The sequence below is a fragment of the Helicoverpa zea genome, chromosome 20 (assembly GCF_022581195.2).
Source record: "Helicoverpa zea isolate HzStark_Cry1AcR chromosome 20, ilHelZeax1.1, whole genome shotgun sequence".
Taxonomy (NCBI): domain Eukaryota; kingdom Metazoa; phylum Arthropoda; class Insecta; order Lepidoptera; family Noctuidae; genus Helicoverpa; species Helicoverpa zea.
In genome coordinates this window covers 8,517,605-8,537,758 of record NC_061471.1, presented here as the reverse complement: position 1 = coordinate 8,537,758, position 20,154 = coordinate 8,517,605, and the positions used below count along the sequence as shown (strand labels likewise).

Genomic DNA, 20,154 nt, shown 5'->3' with positions numbered 1-20,154 from the left:
CGTACATTTTGTTTTATCTATCCTAAGAAAAACATGCCATGTTTGGGTCCTACTACATTTTTGCATGTTGCAGCTCTCTGTTTTTATCTTTGCCTTAAAGGTACACTAATTTTTAATGGCGAGGTAAACTTTTATGTCAGCTTTTCTCTTGTATGATTAGGCATGCTTATTTGTAAGCCTTGTTGTTTTTCAACAAAATTATGCATAAAGAGTCTAGCTGAATTTCTGAAATGTTACAAGTTGTGTTTGGAATATCATCTCATGCCGTATTTTTTAAATTTATTGTAATCATGACATGAATTTTGAGCGCAAAACATGAATGACGTTTCTAGATTTCAAACTTCGAAGATAGAAAGTTATGATGACAAAATGTGTAACGTGCCAGGTTTGCAACAAAACCGCGGGCATTTCGTGAATCAGATATAATTAACAGCAATAAATATAATTTCAATTACCTACTGCTTACTCGTTTGAAATATGCGGAGAAAGAAAAGAAACACTTCATTCCATGCGCTCGTTCGCTCGTCCACTTTTATCGTAATAGACAATAGATTTTTACATCATTTGAGTAGAATAGGCGTGATGACAGGGTTAAAAAAATTGTGATTCTAATAAGTCCGCATTTTAGATTGGCAAAGAATATTGGACACGTATTTTCTTATTTTAACAAAACATTGAATATTTACTAAGATATAACGCAAGCGCAACAAAGATTGAGACTGGAGGCTCGTGACGTCACGTTTATGTTTTGTACTTCAAAGTGACGTAAGAAAAAATTCAATCATGTTGTATTTTCGTTGATATTGTTTTGTGAAAGAGAAGAAAAAATACGTGTACATTATTTTAGGATTATCTAAAAGACGGACTAATTACTTTTTTTCTATTCACCATGTCTAATTTACGCTTCCAATCTGTCGTAACGGGTTAAGTCTTCGCTGTAAATCAATGGTATTGCTTGATGATAGCGCTGAAGCTGCTTGATGGTCAAACATCACGCTACATTCGCCTTCATCGATCGATTCTAATGAATTTTTATTCTAACGGTCGTTTGTTAAGTAATTTAAAGTTTTTTAACTTACTTTTACAGTTTTATGTGAAAGTCTCGTGATTTTGTGCTGTGAATTTAATTTATATCGGCTTGGACATTGACCTTGTGTGGGATTATTGTTTGTTTGTTGGAATTTAAATGATTAGTGTTTTGTTTGCTTGTAAAGTTTAAATTAATGTGTCAACTGTTCTTGCTAATCGTAGGTAATCAAAATATATGCTAGTACTACCTATCTCAACGTAATAATAAGCATGCCATTTTAACAGGGTATTTATCATAAACAGAGGAGCTTCTCAGAGATGTCTAGAAATACAAAACTCAATATAAAGTTTGAAGCTTAGATTTATCTTTCAGTTTGCTTTACGTCTCTTCCTCTTAGTTGCAATGCGTTGGATTTGCTCAAACAAACTTGGGCAGCTATTTTCTCGTTTGTTTCGTGAGTATTTATTCGGTTCTTCATATAATTCATGTACTCAAGAAATGTGTCAATGTAATTCACAAAGTAGGTGTAGCTAGCTAGTTTGCATACTTACAAAAACTACCTAAATTTTGAAAATATCGCTTTTCTATTCTTCTATACGAGTAATGATTAAGTTATAAGCGAGAAATATTAATTATTTAACTCTCTGAGGAAAACTACCTACTTTCCGAAATCGACAAAAAAGTTGCCTTTCTATTTATTAGACGTATGGCCAATATGACTCATAAGTTTCACCAAAATCTATATGAGGAACAAAGATCCATAAATACAAAATTATGTTTATAATGGGAACTGGGATGTACTTATAATATATGTACGTACATATATACAAACACGTAATTGTATTTCGTCTCAATATACCTACTGCTGTATATGAACTGCACATATTGGAACAGCAGAATTGTACGTAAGTAAATATATACCTACCTACGTATGTATACATATCTCCAAATACATTTCATTTCCAATCGCAATAAAGTCGGTGTGTGTTATATAAAATGGCGTAGCGTATGAATTCTGAACATCCGTGTTATATTTTCGGAAGTACTTTATTACATCCTGAAAATGTACGCAACTTTAATATGTGTGAGATGGGAGATTACTTAGCATTTCCGTTATATTTCATGCCATCTTTCATTGCCTATCAATGTTATTAAAATGTATATCTACTAATATCAGGTATAAAGCTGTAGTTTGTTTTCATCTTTGGTTTGAAAGCACTGATCTCGGAACTACAGTAAAAATATTTTGATGTAAGATAGATAGGTTCTCCATTTATCGAGGAATGCTATAAGTTAGATTTTATCCGAGTGCGCGGAGTTGTTCCTAATTGGCTGGTGTAAGTATAAAGTTAAAAGAAATAAAACTACATCAAAGGTGTTTAAACAATTAGGTAACTTTCCTAAACGCCTGTCGAAGCAATTGTTAAAGATACAAACTTTTAACGAGAACAAATTGGCTGTTAAGGCAATTTGCTGGTGAATCTTAAACAGTTTAAAACGGGGCTTTGATTAAGTTAACTTATTAACATCTTATTTAATTTTAAACATAAAACAACTGCTAACTTCTTGCCGGCCGATAGATTGTACGTTGTCATAAATCAACAATCATCAATATGTGAAGTGCGCAAATTACAACGATCAGGTATTTAGCCGGTATCAGACCACCTGAAAACGATGGATTCACGCTTTTCCTAAAAACAAAATCAGAAAAAAAGAGTCAAGAAAAAGAAGAAGAAGAAGAAAGAAGAAGAGAAGTCAGAAGCTTAAGTACGCCCCGAGAGTGTAGCTGCTGGAGTCGCGCCATAACGCCAACTTCAAGGCGTTCGTGGTGCGAGTGCCGACGTGTTTCCTGCACCTCGTGTTGGACGAGAACTTCTGGCCACAGGACGTGGTGTTCCATCGCTTCCGCGGACAAGTTCCACATGGACGCACAGACGTTGTGTATAATAAGTGAAGTGCTACTAACATAGATTTAAGTTTTATTTACTATCAAGTTTTGTATATAATGTATGTATGTTCGTTTTAAGGTATGTATCTATGGGCCATTGTTGCCTGATTGTAAAAGGTTAAATAAATAAAAATAACCGACAATCGGCTGACTATTTAGTCTGCAGTGTGTCGAAGCGCTAAAAGTACAGCTTCTTAGGTAGGTAGCGGCTTCAATTCCAAGATAAGTAAGTTCAAATCAGACTTTATGCTTTCAATTTGGTAATTCAATTCTCTTCCACCGACATTTCCCGCTTTTTATTTTTCTGGTTTTACAAACCCTGGTATTTTTTTAAATCCTTGTTTATTTACGCAACAGGTTTTATCAGATAATCAGAGCTTTGGTTTGTCTGAGCCGCAAAAGATTATTCCCAAGACAAAGTCTTTTATTTAGACAACATCTTTGCCTTTTAGTTCGGCCTTGTGACCTACTCGGCTTTTATTCTATTAATTCTTTAAAAGCTTAGGTTAGAATGAATTAATTTGTATAAAAATATGTAATCAAAGCATGGTTAGGTTGTTAGGCTTTGGTAGGAATACTTTCAGCTTTTGATTGTTGCGACTATAATGAATTATTATAAACTACGTTTAGTTTCAAAACCAAAAGAGTGTAATAAGATGAGCTATATACCACCAACTTTTTTTTCCAATAATCAGGCCACTGTCAGCCAACTGTTTAGTCTCTAGTGTGCTTTTGAAACATGGCTCTCTTAGAAATCGATTAAAGACCTAGCCTATTAATTAAGCCGAACGTTTGAGAATATTAAATTAAAGGATTGAATAACGCCTTGAAATCTTGCCAAGGACGGCTGTAACCTTCGATCGACGTAACTAAGATGTGTTTCAATCCTTCTTTAAATAGAAATTGGTAAATTAATTATTAAATTGTTGGTAATTAAACATGTGAGGGTTTTGCCGATTTTCTTAATTGATTTCGTAAATGAAGAGGCTTATATAAGGTAGCAACAAATTTGTAAATGTACGGTACCTATACAAAAATGTATGTGTGTACTAGCTTCTGCCAGCGGTTTCACGCGCATCCCGTGGGAACCTCTGCACGAACCCGGATAAAAAGTAGCCTATAGCCTTCCTCGATAAATGGGCTATCTAACTCCGAAAGAATTGTTCAAATCGGACCAGTAGTTCTTGAGATTAGCGCGTTCAAACAAACAAACAAACAAACAAACAAACAAACTCTTCAGCTTTATAATGTTAGTATAGATGTAGAAAAGCTATTACGAATTGCACTCCTAAAATTCATGAACCTTTCGTTTATGAAAAAAACGTTATTTAATTTCACTTTTCCAGTATTCAATAGTCGATTCAGATTATTCGGAACTCGAGTATTGGAGTGCTAACCAAGGTGTTTATTTTAACATTTAAATGCGTGAATGTTTTAAAGCCCTAAGTACGGTCAGCGTCAAAAGTTGGTGAACAAATTAATCATAATTTTCAAAAGTGTGTTGCAACGAAAAGAGTCATAATTTCTTAACAAGTCAAAATTTATTAATTAATACTTAACATCCTAAACTTTAAAAGAAGACAAATACTTTAGTAAGTTATCGACGACACGGTGTTTAGCAGTTACGAAAATTAAGATTTGTTCTGCTACTTTTGAAGCTGGCTGTACAAAAAAAGTCAAAAGGACAAGTTCTACCATAGTTCAATTATAAATGAAAGTAGGACCTATTTGGACGTAAATCAGTCATAATCTATGAAATCCCATTACCATAAACATTTTAAAATGTCATATAAACATGTGGGGATTTCTTTTACAGCCTATGAATGTTATCTGGAATTTAAAGACCGTATTAATGTTTAGATTTTATGATAAAACCGTAAATTTCACAACACAGATTTATTAACGACACAAAAAAAACTACACTAGAGTGCATAAAATCCGAGACATCTTTACACCTGTACGTACTAATGTCAGCTTAGTGTATTTATAACATGAGACATAGTCAATGTTGTAGAAGGCTGCTACTAGGAGTAGTTCTCACGGCTGTGGGTACTGGCGGAAGCAAGTAAAATAATAAACTTACATCAAGTACCACAGGATTTTCTTCACTAAATTACAAATGCGTTACATCTTAGAATCAATTCAATGCTCAATACTCAATACTTTAACGCGTACCATAATGTTTACAGTTGTTGGTATACGGGTAATTTATGTCACAATTATGGACCCTGTCGGGCACTCAGATTCTGAAGTTCTACGTATGTTCAGGGATATAAAACGAATACAAATAAAACTTTGTTCTTTAGTTAGCAAAGTTCATGTCTACAGTTCTCATAACAAAGAGTTTCATAACTGACCCTCATTCACGGCTCGTAAGTGTACTCTAAAAGCACCTTCCTGTGACGTCACGGAGGTGACAGTGTCATACACACACACACACATACATAGACACATAGAGTGTCTTGTGTGCCCTGTCACTGCAGCCAAGCCTTTGTGGCCGAGAGGTGCTTACAACGGAGAAAAAGGTTTTATTCGGAAAATCTGTACCTATGTTTCACTTGGAAATATGGGTTTTAAATAGGTACTTACTAATGGAGGTTTTTTGTGGTTTTGCTGTGCTTAATTTAAATGCTTTAGATAGATCTTGTAAAATGCTATTCTTCTTCTTGGCAAGTTGATAAAAAATAAACTTTAGTTTTGGAGAACCATTCTCGCAATTCACGCGGCGTCATACGGATAAAACAATAAGTATTTTTGTTAAAGCGTAATGATTTAAGTAGATTTATCATCAATTTGTGTTTTCGTATTGAATGGCTAGAAAACCTGAGAAAAAATAAGATTTCAAGAAGTCTCAAATATGTCCGACTGAAAAGTGTTCCAACAACATTCACAGAAGTAACTTGATACTGAAAGAGAATCACAATAAAGCCTAACCAATTGAAACCCTTCAATTTCAGTATTTTAGTTTGAAATGAGCCGTCTATGCTAATATTATTACTTAAGCTGAAGATTTTCTCTGCTAGTTTGTTATTTGAACGCGCTAATCCTGAGAACTACGGGACTGATTTGAAAAATGATTTCAGTGTTAGATTAGATAGCACATTCATAGAAGAAGGCCACAGGCTACTTTTTATTTGTTTACGCGAAAGAGTTTCCATGAAATGCCAGTGAAACCGCTAGCCTAAACTAGCACATTATAAACTTAAAGTTTTCCATAGATATGATACTCTGGAAACGGCCCCAAAATCACTCAAGCTCTTTTTGAGTTAAGCGTGAATCAACATACAGACGAGGCAGAGGAATTTATTTCATTACACATACAAGTATTACACATTACTTCGACTTATTAACCGCCTAACTTACACAATGATCGTATAGAATCTGGCAAGGTTTCAAAATGGCGGCCGGGACCGTGGGTTTGTCCCACGCGACCAAAACGGGACTACAATGGGACATAGCATTGTTATGCTGATCGTTTGTTTAAACGCTCAGTTTAATAACTAACCACACGTTCCGAGATAAGTAGGTAGGTCTTTGTTTTAGATTATACAAGTGTTTGTTTGTTGATGGGTGAGTCAATTTGAGGATGATTTGATTTGGTTGTTTCAATTAGATCACTAGTTGTGTTATTTAATCTGGCTCAGTAGCCTATGGGTAAACATATATCTGCCCCTTCTTGTCTGTAACTAACGTCCGTGTTGTTTTTAAATAGATTGTTCCTTTTTTAATCCGTTAGATGCCTTTATTTAATTAGGTTTGGTCCTTCTATAACATTTTATTTACTTACTGTGAAATAGTTTTTTTATCAAAAGTTCTGGAAGTAATTTCAAGTCTCCCACTTGAAAAAGCAAGCTATCTATATCATGACTTGATGAGTTTCTCAATGCATTGATGGCATTTAACCATCGATATATCAGTAGCATGTCAATTAAAACGGCACTCAATAAATAACTAATCAGGGGATGATAAGTTGACTTTCTATCCACCAAATTGTGTATATCATTCAACTGTTTACGTATCAAATACCTTTGTTGACACAGCTGAAACCACTATGACAGGAGTACATTGAAAATATTTATTATTCAATATTGTACATGTACCATACACAGATAACATGACTTATACAAAATATCGTTGTTTGACTCCGAATTCCGGCGGTATGTTTACAATTAATTCGATAGCGGTAACCAGCCACCGACATACCTATTTGATTTCAGTAAATACTAGGGTTTATTACACACTGTTTACATTCTTTAGTCACAAACAATACAAGTACTTAAACTAAATATTTACTTTTTTCTCCATTAATGAAAACGCGCCAACTCAGGAAGTGGCGTGTAAAAGAAAAATGTTTATGAAAAGTGAACGAAGTTATTTTAGTGACAGAATTTTTAAGCTTTCTACTGCTTTTAAAGACTTAATTGGTTTGGAATTATTCATTTAGAAAACCTGTGTAACTTGCGTCATATTTTAAGTCATTGATAAAGACGTAAGAGTTTAGACAAGAATAAATATGAATACTAATCTTATATATACCATTACATAAATGTGATTTAGCAAAATATCTACCACACGTAACGGAACCATAAGTTAAACTGTCCATCACAGGAATCCTTAAAACAAAAGAAAAGCTAAGAATCGTAAATAAAACAAAACACAACATAAGATTTACCATCGATATATGTACTACGTACTAGATAGAACGTTCCGAACAAAAAGCTTACCACACTGAAATGCACTGCAGACTATGCATTGCCCAAAACGGCAAATCAGAGCGATTTTGACACCTGCGTCAGATGGATGTCTATGAAACGACAATTAAAAAATAGAAAATACATATCAAGGTATAAACTTACACATATAAACTATTCGAGAGTCAAGTTAGTAAAATTACACGCTGTTCATGCTATTACAACGCTTGTAGGTATATCATACTTTTCATTTATAATTCAATTTTACAAATATGCATTAATTTGTTCCCGCCCGCCATCTTAAATTATGGATTAAGAAAATCGTGCAGAAACAGATGTGCCATAAAACTGGCAGTAAGTAAAATATCAATGAAAACAGACTTCACTTTGTCATGGTATGTTCTTACTTTCAAGAAAAAATAATATGACCTCGTATGTATTTCGCTACTGTAAAAACACTACAACATATATCAGCGCGTTTAAATTAGCGAAAATTTGTGATAGCCCTAAAAATAAGTTCCTGCTTTTAATATATTACATGATTTTGCATTCACTTAGATATAAATAAACTTTTTGATATATTACATGATTTTGAATTCACTTAGATATAAACTTTTTGAGTAATGAAAAATGTAGGCAAAATACGAGCGAAAATATTATGTCACTTCTGCAATTAACATCAATGAGGATGACTACATGTCACAATACGTCAACAAGATGTCAACAGACGACATAAGCGGGTAAATTATTTGTATGGATGTTCTTGTCTATCGCTAGAATATATGTCAATGAGATTTACCTTAACCCTACTAATATTATAAATGCGAAAGTAACTCTGTCTGTCTGTCTCGCTTTCACGTCTAAACCACTGAACTGATTTTAATAAAATTTGGTACAGAGATAGAGTTGACCTTGAGAAAGAACATAGGATAGTTTTTATCCCGGACTTCTCTTCTTCTCGGAAGAATTCTCTTAGAAACGCGATATAACCGAACTCTACGCGGGCGAAGCCGCGGGCGGAGGCTAGTGTTCAAATAAAAGGTATGAAATCAACCCAAACACGATACACAGTTTACATATATTCTCTTCTAAACAGTTGTGAAGCTACGTACTAACGTTCGTATTAATGTCACTCATACACGCATGTGCTCGATGCACGACGCTCAGTACTGACAGCACCGATAGCGCCGATAAAAGCTCGTCGATGCACATATGTACGTGTGTGGGTCACATTTTTACGAACGTAGCTTCACAACTGTTTAAAAGAGAATATATCTAACCTGTGCATGATATTTCTAACCCTGCCTCGCCTTGCTACGGACATGGGTTACCTCAGTCCCCTGACGGGGCACTTTTCACCCCATTTGTGAACGAACAACCCTTCTAAGTTTTACTTACGTGGATATTATAGTGCGATAAATTAAGATCCGATTTCTCTTTTCTTAGAATGGATAGAGATATTGCAAACGAGTACCTAGATTTCTTTTTAAATCATTTTGCTCAATGCAAATCTCCGTTTGAGATTGGAAATTATTGGAATTATTATTAGAAACGAATGAATAGTGATAATTAAAAGTTGTATTTTATGCTTTGCAAGAATTTCTACTTCGTCTTTTTAGTCATTATAAGTTGCTTTTATGATAAATGTCTTTCTCGGAAAAGCTCTGCACATTACTTACGTTTGTTAATTAGAAATCAAAGTAAAGGACTATTTATTTAGATACTGAGAAATACAGACAGTTTATTAAACCATGTTTTAGTATAGGTACCGAATACTGTTTGATAATAATTTTATTTATAAATAGAAGGCTGCTTAGTAACACATGAGTAATCGCCCAACAGACAAACAAAACATTGAGACTACAGAGATTTGTTTATACTCCACAAAGCTGTAACTAAAAGTTAGTCACTACAAACAAAGAATCTTCATAACAAGGACATCTTAAGTCAAGCAAAAAACAACAGCCTTACAATTTTCTAGTTTGAAGAACCCGTGAACTAGAAAGAGTGCAATGTGCGCTCGCGGCGTCCCATTGTAACACCCTTTCAACCCTTCACACAGATAAAAGAAAAACTCGGATTCAGGCGAAAAACAAAGTCAACAATGCCTTTGTATGTCCAACCAGATTTACTTGACCTGTGACGAAAAATGGAACTACATGTCAATGTACAGAATTTGACGTACAGGTGACGTTTATCTTTGAAAGCAGCGCTGGTCCAAAAGGCCAATTTATTTTTGTCTCTGGTCTTGTTTGTCCGTCACTGATATGTATCTCTGAATTAAAAAAATGCTTGTTAAATGGCGGGTTTTGGCTGCAAAATTTATTTGAATACGTGAATAGAATTGAAAAGATTAAATGGTGGGGCACAATGAGTAATTTCAAGATATGTGATGAAAAGAGATACTTAGATAATAAATCACCAGATGATTGTAAAGGTACGTAGAAAGTTTTGTGTTGTTAAAGAGAAATTGCCAGGAAAGAAAACTGTCGGCGCAGTGATAAATTGAGGAGGTATTGCTAGTTTTCTTTCCTAAGATATTATTTACGTCACTATTATGACTTTATATTTAATAGAGAGAAACTAAAATATAGGTACGGATTATTCAGAGATGATGCATGGAAGGACCATGTAACTATAACGATATGTCGATAACCAAAGCATAACCAACTGTCAAATTGCCGATTTGACCAATTGACTGCAATTTGATAGATGAATGGATTTGATGCAACCTACGCTTTATCGATGTGCTGAGAACACTCAAGTCAATTTTGTTTCCTTCTCAAAGGGTTCTCATAACGGCTGTTCTTAGCAGCATTAGTTCCATATTTCGGCAATTAATCAATGCCAAAACATGCTAGCGAGTCCTAATAATTTCGGTCATATATATCTAATACAATTCAAAGTTATTTGAAGGGGATAGGAGAAGACAGAACTATAATTGAATTGTAGATAGTAAACAAAATATCGATACAGACTTTGTTTGAGCAATAATAGTTCTATTTAGAATATTCACGTATCTTCAAAAGATATTTTAAGCAGGCTTTTCACAATGCGAGGAAAATAATTTCATTTTGAAATTTTGAAGTAGGTAAGTAAGTTTTTGAGCTTGTCAGGTCTAATGCATTTCGCTTGGGTATTAAGGCCACCAAGAAGGCTTTATTAAAAACCTCTTCAGAACCGTGAGTATACATTGCATTCCGATAGTAACTGTCAACGTTTGATTTCGTGTGATCAATTCGAACGCGATTTGTCCAAAAGTGTCGTCACAAACGCACGCCAGTGACGTCACAAGCCATGTTTGGCCCACAATATAGGTTAGTTACGGCTGTAACCTTATTTCCTTGGTTTAAATTTCCCCCCAAGGTGGCTGATTTACATGTTTCTTGTAAGGTTTCTTTAGCTTTGTGTAGGCTTACAACATAATTTATCACAACATTTCAAATGTCTTCTTTATTTGTGAAAGAGTTTGAATCTGAAGTATTGTAATCTGTATTTACAGCTTGTATTTTGAAAACCATAGCCAAATGGCTCTCGTGAATGGTATCGAGAATTCTATCATAAAATTATTCATTGATAAATCTATCTTCTCGAGTGCTTCAATTAACCCAATCTAAATAGGAGGTCCCAATTCAAAATAACTAATTGAGCTGTTGACCTCATTTCGAAATCTATACAGCTCGTCTTCGAATGTAAATGGGACTCTTTAATTAAATTTGGCAATAACAGTGCCTATAAAGCTGAGATTGTCGATGGAAAAAAAAAATGGTACGCTATTTTAGTATAGATTTCGCGCCAAAATGGCTCCAGCCAATTAAGGATAGTCAATTAGACTAGTTGGTTGTGTTTACAATATTCTCGTAGCGTAGTGTACGGTGTAAAGTAATTAGCTATTGCGATAATTTGATCGGCTACGGCTAGTGCTAAACATTGCGAAGCAGCAATATTTGATAGTATACTTATTGCAGAACTTTAGACTAGTTTAAACTAGTCTTTTGTTTTCGGCTACTATTTTAGCATCTTTTTGAATTTTAGGACCTCTAAACTTGGAGTAAATCTAGTAAAAGGAAAATTGAAACCTATAATTCATGTCGACTACGCCAAAAATAAATTAATTACCACAGTTAGACGATAAATTCGATCGCCCATGAAAAGCATCTCGTACAATTTTGATAAAACGCAATTACGCAGAAACTCTATTAGGCAGACCTATTTTATTTGTCCCACATAGGCTGTAATGTAAAGGCGAGATTCCACCGATGTGCAACAGTCTGACGCACAGTGTACCAAACAAATATTTTTTTCTAATCTACTCGCTCTAGCAAACAGTAGCAAATTGCAGGCGTACATTTAGAAAATTTTGACGAAATTGCCGAAAGCACTTACAGCACCAGAATTTTCAGCACCAATCGTTTCAGCACCGGTGGATATTTAGGATTCAGCAACAAAGCTGTGTAAAGTGTCAAAAAAACTTACACACAAATGTGCCGGTGGAATTCCGCCTTAATCACACAGACTTATAAATGTGTTATTCGTTGGTACGAGGCTTCGTATAAACAAAAGAGAATCATAATTTAATTTCTTCTGATGCCATTATGTTTCATGGCATCTCGTCAAATGTCCTTACTTGTATTGTGCTTGTTTATCATGTAAATGAGTGGGAACCGTTCGTTCATTTGGTGCCTTAATGAAAATAATATCGTATGTTTTGTTCCTACATATTTCGCTTCGCTTGTAAAATTATTTTCTGCATGATTGTACCAAATGTACAAGAAACTTTACTTACTGAGGATTTCAACAACAAATCCATTTTTTGATTCTTACTACTGATGGGATTTTGATGTTAACTCTCTACAAGTCATTTTAATTTAAAGATAAAATCCTAAAGTCGTCTAATGAATATATCTCATGAATTTTGTTTTAATATAGAATTGTATCTGAATCTTCGTCCATGACATTTAATTTATTATAAATAGTTACAGGAAAAAGTAAAAAGCTTACGCATTTCGCATATCTAACAATTTCTTCAAGGTTTAGGTACCTAATATTATAAAAAGATATCTTGTTCCTGAAAATATCAAAGTTCATTTGATTTGTTGGCGTGATACAAATTCGGCTCCTTTATCAATTTCGCAGATTCCTTGCCATTATTTTATCCTATTGAATGAACTGAATCAAAGGAGGTTTTATTTATAGCAATATTTCTTTTGGAGTTCAGTTTATTTACGAACAAAGGTAGCATCATTCTTTTAGATAAAATCAATATGCTACTTCCATCTGTAAGTAGTAAGTCGGTACCTAGTTATGTGGTTGAAAGAAGTCCAAATTTTTTTTTTTTTATATTGTTTCTGGTTGAATATTCAGTTTTCTTGTTTGAATAAATAATGATAGGTATATCGATAAAGTTACTAGAGAATTTAGCCTTAGTAACTGGGTATTTAGTTATGTGCGGTTTAACTGAAATCAATGTTCTTTACAAGATAGGCCCTAAATATTTAATGTTACTTAATACCCCTATATTGAGATTGGCCTAGCTTGTGTTACGCGTGTGTTAGGAATTAAACGAAAACTTTTGGTATAACATTAACCGTCTTTTTTATAGACCTCTGGTTTCAGAAATATCGCGAAAACGAGAAAAGTTTACTTACATGTTACCTATGTCCAATTTGCATACATTGAGCACAGTGCAGTGCCATTAGGCTGCAGTGCCTTTAGCTGCATATTTTAATTAGCTAATTCATAATGAACTAATGGCCTACTGTAGGATTACCAACTACAAAAAGCTGTAGATCCAAAATTACTTTCTTTATGTTTGTAGCTATATAACCTACTTTCATTATATGAGTTGTCTATGTAGATAGATAGGTACTATAAGATGTAGGTATCTGTAATCTATCAAATTCTGAAACCGAATCCGTTCGTATCTTGCGGTACTAGGCTGGAATTAATCGTAGCTACTTAATTACCTTTCTAAATTCATTATCGCTGAGAATTTCTCCTCACTGGAGTTTTTTCGTGATCACGATATTCCCTAAATGATTACCGTCATGAATAATTCAAGTTATATCTTTATCAAACCAAGGTATTATAGTTTGCATGCAAATTCGGTTGAATACAAATGGAACTTGAACAAAAGAAAAGTATTACTATATTCACTGACAATTTAGTTTTACAAAAAATACATTAGAAAATGTCGAAAATAAATTTCATTCTCAGTTATTTGATAGACGAAATAAATAAGCAGGCAGCAGACAAGCGTGACTCCATCGCGATAAAGTTGGCGCACACTATCTTACGCGGGCCACACGTCAAATTACTTTCACATTTTTTGCGATTCGCGTGAGTTACAATCGTAACCAAGTTATGCCCACAGAACAAGGAACCCTGTGGACCCATAAAAATATCATCCAATAGCTCAATGGATGCGACGCTCATTCACAAAACAAACATAAACATTGGAGTCTCGCGTGCGAATCTAATAAACAATAAAACTGAATGGAACACACCTCCTAAAGTTAACGTATCGCTCCAGATTTGCTCGTGGGTATCCTTCGAATGGTAAAATCACTGCGTTCACTTTGTTTGGTCACTTGTAGCACTGTGACACTCGCGCCGATCGCTCTCGCCGAACCAAGTTTCGCTCGACGCGTATACTGTGTACGAACGCCCGACAAAGACTGATCGCGTGCTGGCGGAGCGAAGCGGCACCGGCGCTCGCCTTCTCGAATCAAGGCCATGCAAAACGCTGCTCCCATTTCCCCCCAGTGGAAAGTGTTCGTATCCGTGATCCGTGCCCCTTTCGGGCAGGTGTGGGAGAAAGCACCCAAAAAATTGATCGTTCTGACTCATTCGTTGAGATGATTCGCTTGTCTGCATCGCTCGATGGACATGCAGCCATGGAAAGTGAAACAACCGGTTTTGGAGGCGCCAAATCTGTTATCGAAAAAGAAAAAGTTCAAAGCGACGCGCCTCCGGCTGACGAGGTTGGAGCAACTTGAAGAGTATGCGATTAAATATGGAGGGATGCCTAAACGAGATTTCGGCGAAAACATGTTGAGGTGCCTTCCAATTGATTTTGGTGTCGTAAAAAAAAAAAACTTTATAGGTCCTAAGTTGTGGGTGCCAATTTATCTTTCATCAAACATTTAATATTTAAGTTACTGGAACACGAAGAAAAAAAAAACTCGACGTGCCAACGGAGAGCCTCATAAATTATACGAAAGTATAAATTAAAAGTTGGCAGCCATTCATAAACATGGCCGCTGCACCGGAATAGTTTTGACAAGTTCGTTTTATCTTACTTGTGTTCTTAAAACTTAAGTAATATAAGCTAATTAATTTATACAGAAGAGAGATGGTCCGTTAGATGGAGTACAGTTGGCGGAATAAACTTTATTTGGCAAGAATGGAGTAGAAGTGGGGCAAAGCGCAATCAAAATTGCTCGTAAGCCGTCGTACTCAAAGAGATCAGTTCTGCATCTGCATGCATGAGACGAGTTTTATTATCACAACGAAAGCGAGTTCTTGGACCTGCTGGCACACTATCAATGAATATTACATCGCTGCAAGAATCTTTTTAAGATGAGCATTCGTACGATTTTATAAAGAGAGGAACATTTTGAAGTTACACTTTAAATCGAGAACAAACCGCAGACATACATAAACATACAAATGACCATGGACATAAAATAATCTCTTCAATTGATCATACATACTGAGAAATCATCTACTTTATAGTTATTTATTACCTACACAAGAAAATTATATTATTGATTATTTTTCCATAAGAATGGAGTTGCAGAAGGTGCACATCATGTTAAGTCCCATTAGAACCTTAAAAGCTTTTTAAAAGTCCTGATGAGATGCAATTTTCTTCAAATTGCTGAAGATTGTTTTCTGCTAAATAGGTGCTTCATTATTAGTTTAAAAACATGGTAAGAACTCAAAAAGTTTTAAAAGCAATCAGTTTTGCGTGGTCGACTTTATCAGAAACCCTAATTAATAATTTGTATTTTGGCAGCAGTTAAAGTAATGTGTTTTTTAATCAATTACCTAAAAAGATTTGGATTCTTGTTCATCCCCTAATAAATAATTACCAAGTAATAGAAATGGAACAGGTGACATTGTCGCTAGTTATTGTTTCATTAGTTGAAATAATGTCTGTAGAAGAAATCGTAAAACACGATCTTATTTTAATTTTCATGAAATTAATTAGTCTTTTGTTTTAGTCTTCTGTTAATACGATGTATTTTATTCCGTTTAAGCGAAGATGAAAAAACTTTTTACATGAAGGAAGGTCCCGCCTACATATTGATATCTTTAGTTGGTAACTTCTGTAATTTGAAAGCACTGTCATTCTCTTTGTTGACTGTCGTAGTAATTATAGTTTGTAAGATAAACAACCCCTTCAGACTTCGATGACGTTATTGAGTCTTCTTCAAGTTTGTGTTACATCCTACATAAGTCGGTATAGAAGATAATTTTCTACAGTATCGAACTAGATGATATAATAGATATCATCTTTTTATTTTCCTGATATGTGGGATACCACATGGTGGTGGGGTCAGCTTTCCTGATTTTTCTTCTCCACTTTGCTTAATCTTCGACGTCGCTTTCGGACTAAACGGAACTGTGGGATCATCCTTTGTTTTACTAGTAAAAACTTACAGTACAGACCAAATAACTCTGCAATTCTGACATAAGCCATTTGATGCGACACGCATACTCGAGGTGTTCCGACTTCAGAAAAGAAAAGCGCAAGGAATCAATGGCTAACTTCAGAATATGAAAATTATTTGACACAAACTTAAGATATAATACTTAAGATATAATAGATAACTCAGATCTTATGTGACCCTTTTCTATAACATTATTCCGCGTTCTAATATAAGAAAACATTGACATTGTTCATGTCGCTACAATCATAAAAGATAGCAATAGCATCTCGTCACGTCAACGTTGAGAAAACTTCCAATTGTTTGCTATATCGACCGCGAAATCAACTAATGAACAACGGTCTAGCCATAACAACTGTTATGCCTCATTAAAGAGAAAACATATTAGCTCATTATTATCTACCGCGGTAGATTTATATTCACACTTCATTACACTCTTGTTAAAAAATACAATTGCACTCATTACGTGTCACTTTGGCAATTCTAATCTCTATCGTTTGACATTTGATAGCATCTGCAAATGTCACGCGTGTTTGAACGCCTAAGCCTTTGGGTATTGCGATTGTAGCGCCATAAATGGAATGCCTAATAACTTCGCAATATGGCAGCGGTTGCTATTGTGGTTTTAAAGGTCTCTCCGACGTATTGTGAATTTATGACAGCTTTCTCTAAGCCGTATTCAATATATGTAATTCTTGTGGGACCAATATTACATGAGACATAGCTAAGCGAAATTGCTGTGGTCACTTACTAATATTGTAATTGCAGAATTAATTTTGTCTGTCTGTCTGTCTGGCTTTTATACCAAAACCACTGAATATACTGATAAGCCTCAGAAAGAACATACTTAGGATACTTTTTATCCGGGTACGAGAAATAGTTTCCTTAGGAAGCTGGTGGATCCGTGGGAAACAACTAGATAGTAACTTAATACAATCTTGATACTTACGTCCTGTAAAAGGGTCTCATGTCAAATATATTCAACTTTGATTGAGTAGGCAGATATTTCAGAGGTAGGTAATCCGTATTTGTTTCTAGAAGAATGAAGTACCGAATCAATCCTTATGAGCAGCGTCCGCTGGGCTTTGCCTTGTCGTGTATTATTTACTTCATCTTCTGATTATTTTGTCTTGTAGTATCTTTCTATTTTCATCCGATTTAATAAAGGAGGTTCTCAGTTTGACCTGTGTGACAGTACGTATGTTTGTGCGCAATAATCTCATGTTTTGTTGAACTGATTTTGTTGCGGTTTTCAGCATAGTATTTTATTATTTAGACACAGGGGAAGGCATTACTGAAGTCGGTTTTTTTTTTACTTTTGAAATATTTTTTTTCTCAGATCAAAGAAATAGGTTTATTTTATTAATATTTTTTATCTGTGTGCATAAATGAACAGAACAACTACATACCTCAACAGGCCAATCCAATTTTTTTTTTCAATTAAAAGATGCATTCTAGAACAATCGACACTCAATCCCTCAATCCTTTGTGCGACCATTAATCTAGTAGACATCTGAGTCTCAAAGCCCTTTCAGCGTGATTTCCTATCTCGCTAGTTTATTAGTGACTATCTGTTGCTTGCGGTGTCAGCTGTGTCCCGAGGAAACTATTTCCTTTACCTGGATAAATACCTATAGCCTATGCTACTTGAAGAAAGTCTAGCTTTTCAACAGTGAAAGAATTTTACAAATCAGTTCAGTAGTTTCGGAATTATTATCCCACTGTTGGGCAAAGGCCTCTCCCTAAGTCATTCCCCTTTCTCTGTCTGTGGTCTGCTGTGGCTAGTCAAGAGAAAGTATCTAAATCTGGTCACCAGCGCTTCGGTGGTCTACCTCTTTGGAGCCTTTAGGGTACAAAAAAAAAAGGTTTTTCCTAGTTTTTTGTTTTGATTATTTTACTTATAGGTGGTATAGTATATGACGTCACAGGAGCCAGGAATTGACACGAGAAGGCATGTGAGCTGCCATGATTGCCATGTAAGCTGCCAACAGCAATCAGAGGTCGTGGTAGTGCCAAATGGTTATAGCCTTAAAAAAGTGATCTTAAAATTTAAGTATTTTGTTTTGAAAATGTATGTAGTTGTCGATAAACCTTTTTTTGAGTTTTTTTTAAATTGTAAGTATGTTACTTCTTGTCGATTTAAAATTTACTAAAAACACGCACATCTCCCTATGGAGATGTGCGTGTTTTTAGTCCTATGATCATCTCGACCCAACACAACAGAAGACAACGGTAAGGTAAAAAACGTATGAATTCACACGTCATTCAAATGGCTGAATAAAAACCTTAACTGTACAGTTTCAACAGAACCAAAAGCTTACAACTTTCTTCAGACAAAACCAGTCAGTATCAGGACATCGATCTTAGACGAATAGCAAGACTATCTAGACTGTTGATAGATCTACAAGACTATCAAGCAAAGGAGGGGGTCTCCCCCCTTCCCCAGGGTTGTGGACAAACCAATTCGTACAACTTAATTTGATCTCCCCCGATTGGACGTTATTTGTTACCAAATTGTCCTGTGAACAACCCAGAGTTGATTGATATTGTTCGACAATGAATGAATTGTATTGATACGGTGGAATTGATTAATTGAGTCCTGAAGATAGAAATCTTTTTTTATATTACATATATAAAAAATGTATTGTATTATTTCTATAAAAATGAGGAGGTCAGATAGGAAGTAGCTCCATGTAAAACACTGGTACTCAGCTGCATCCGGTTAGGCTGAAAGCCGACCCCAAAATAAATGGGAAAAGGCTCGGCAAATGATGACCAACAAAAATATTTGTACCTATATAGATGATAATCGAATTAAAAATATATACTAAACAATTGTACCTAATAATGACTTAAAACCAAATAATTTAAGTCGCAAAAAATGGGGGTTACCGAAAACAGAACATCCGTCTCACATAATTACTTATTGTGAACTTAATTGCTTATTGTGAGAACCAAGAGCATAATTGACCCACAAATTATTCTAAATGTGACCTCACTTAAACATTATGTAAACACTGCAATTATTTTTTATAGGTATGACGCTTAACAATTATATTCTAACCTTCTTCTCGACTTCTAAAAAAAGGAGGAGGTTCTAATTCGTTTTTTTTTAATAGTTTAAAAAAACTAAAAAACTCGCTTTTTGTCATCCGAACTCAGAGCGCGTGCAAAAGCTCATCCTATTCGAAGACCGGAAAATAGGTCAAATTAAGATTCCAAAATTTTCTTGCATACATACTTATTTACAACTGAAGCTAATATAACGTGTTAAAAACTATACCTACCTATTTTGTGAAGTCATTTTAAAATACAGTTCAGATAAAGTAAAATAAATAAAAAATATGAAAGCGCTTCTGAAAAGTCCAGTGAAAATAAATACATTATTTGCAGCAAAAATTTAATCTATATTTAAACATTTTATTTAGTAGAACATTTATTTATCATTTTGTAAGTACACTGTGCGAGAAATATCGCCAATCCGGTATTAAGTGGAATTGCAATAATTCCCTTTGATCAATTTATTAATATTTTATTGGACAACATTTGTAATACAAAAATATTCTCCGACTGTTTTTCCCAGAACGCAGTAATGTACTTACTTTGTTTATTGACGTCCATTCATGTAAATATTTGTATTGCCTACTTAATTAAATAAGCACATAATTACATAAACATACATATCCCATTTGTTTGTATTTCAGCCTCGTCTGCCGACTGCACAGTCGCGACGCGATTATGAATTCCTGATGATGGGTGTCATCTGGAAGCTGACCAAGGAAGTGAAAATTGTAAGATTTATGAAACTTC

General features: G+C 34.7%; 1 protein-coding gene across 2 annotated transcripts in view; it reads right to left on the bottom strand.

The window, feature by feature from the left end:
• Nucleotides 1-14,339, bottom strand: part of LOC124640205 — a 62,903-nt gene extending 48,564 nt beyond the window's left edge. Inside the window, exon 1 of one of the 2 annotated variants that reach the window (XM_047177871.1) lies at nt 14,176-14,339. The gene's annotated coding sequence lies outside the window, so the exon portion shown is untranslated. The remainder of the gene's footprint in view (nt 1-14,175) is intronic. The other variant, XM_047177872.1, reaches the window with a different exon arrangement.
• Between the last annotated feature and the right edge of the window lie 5,815 nt (nt 14,340-20,154).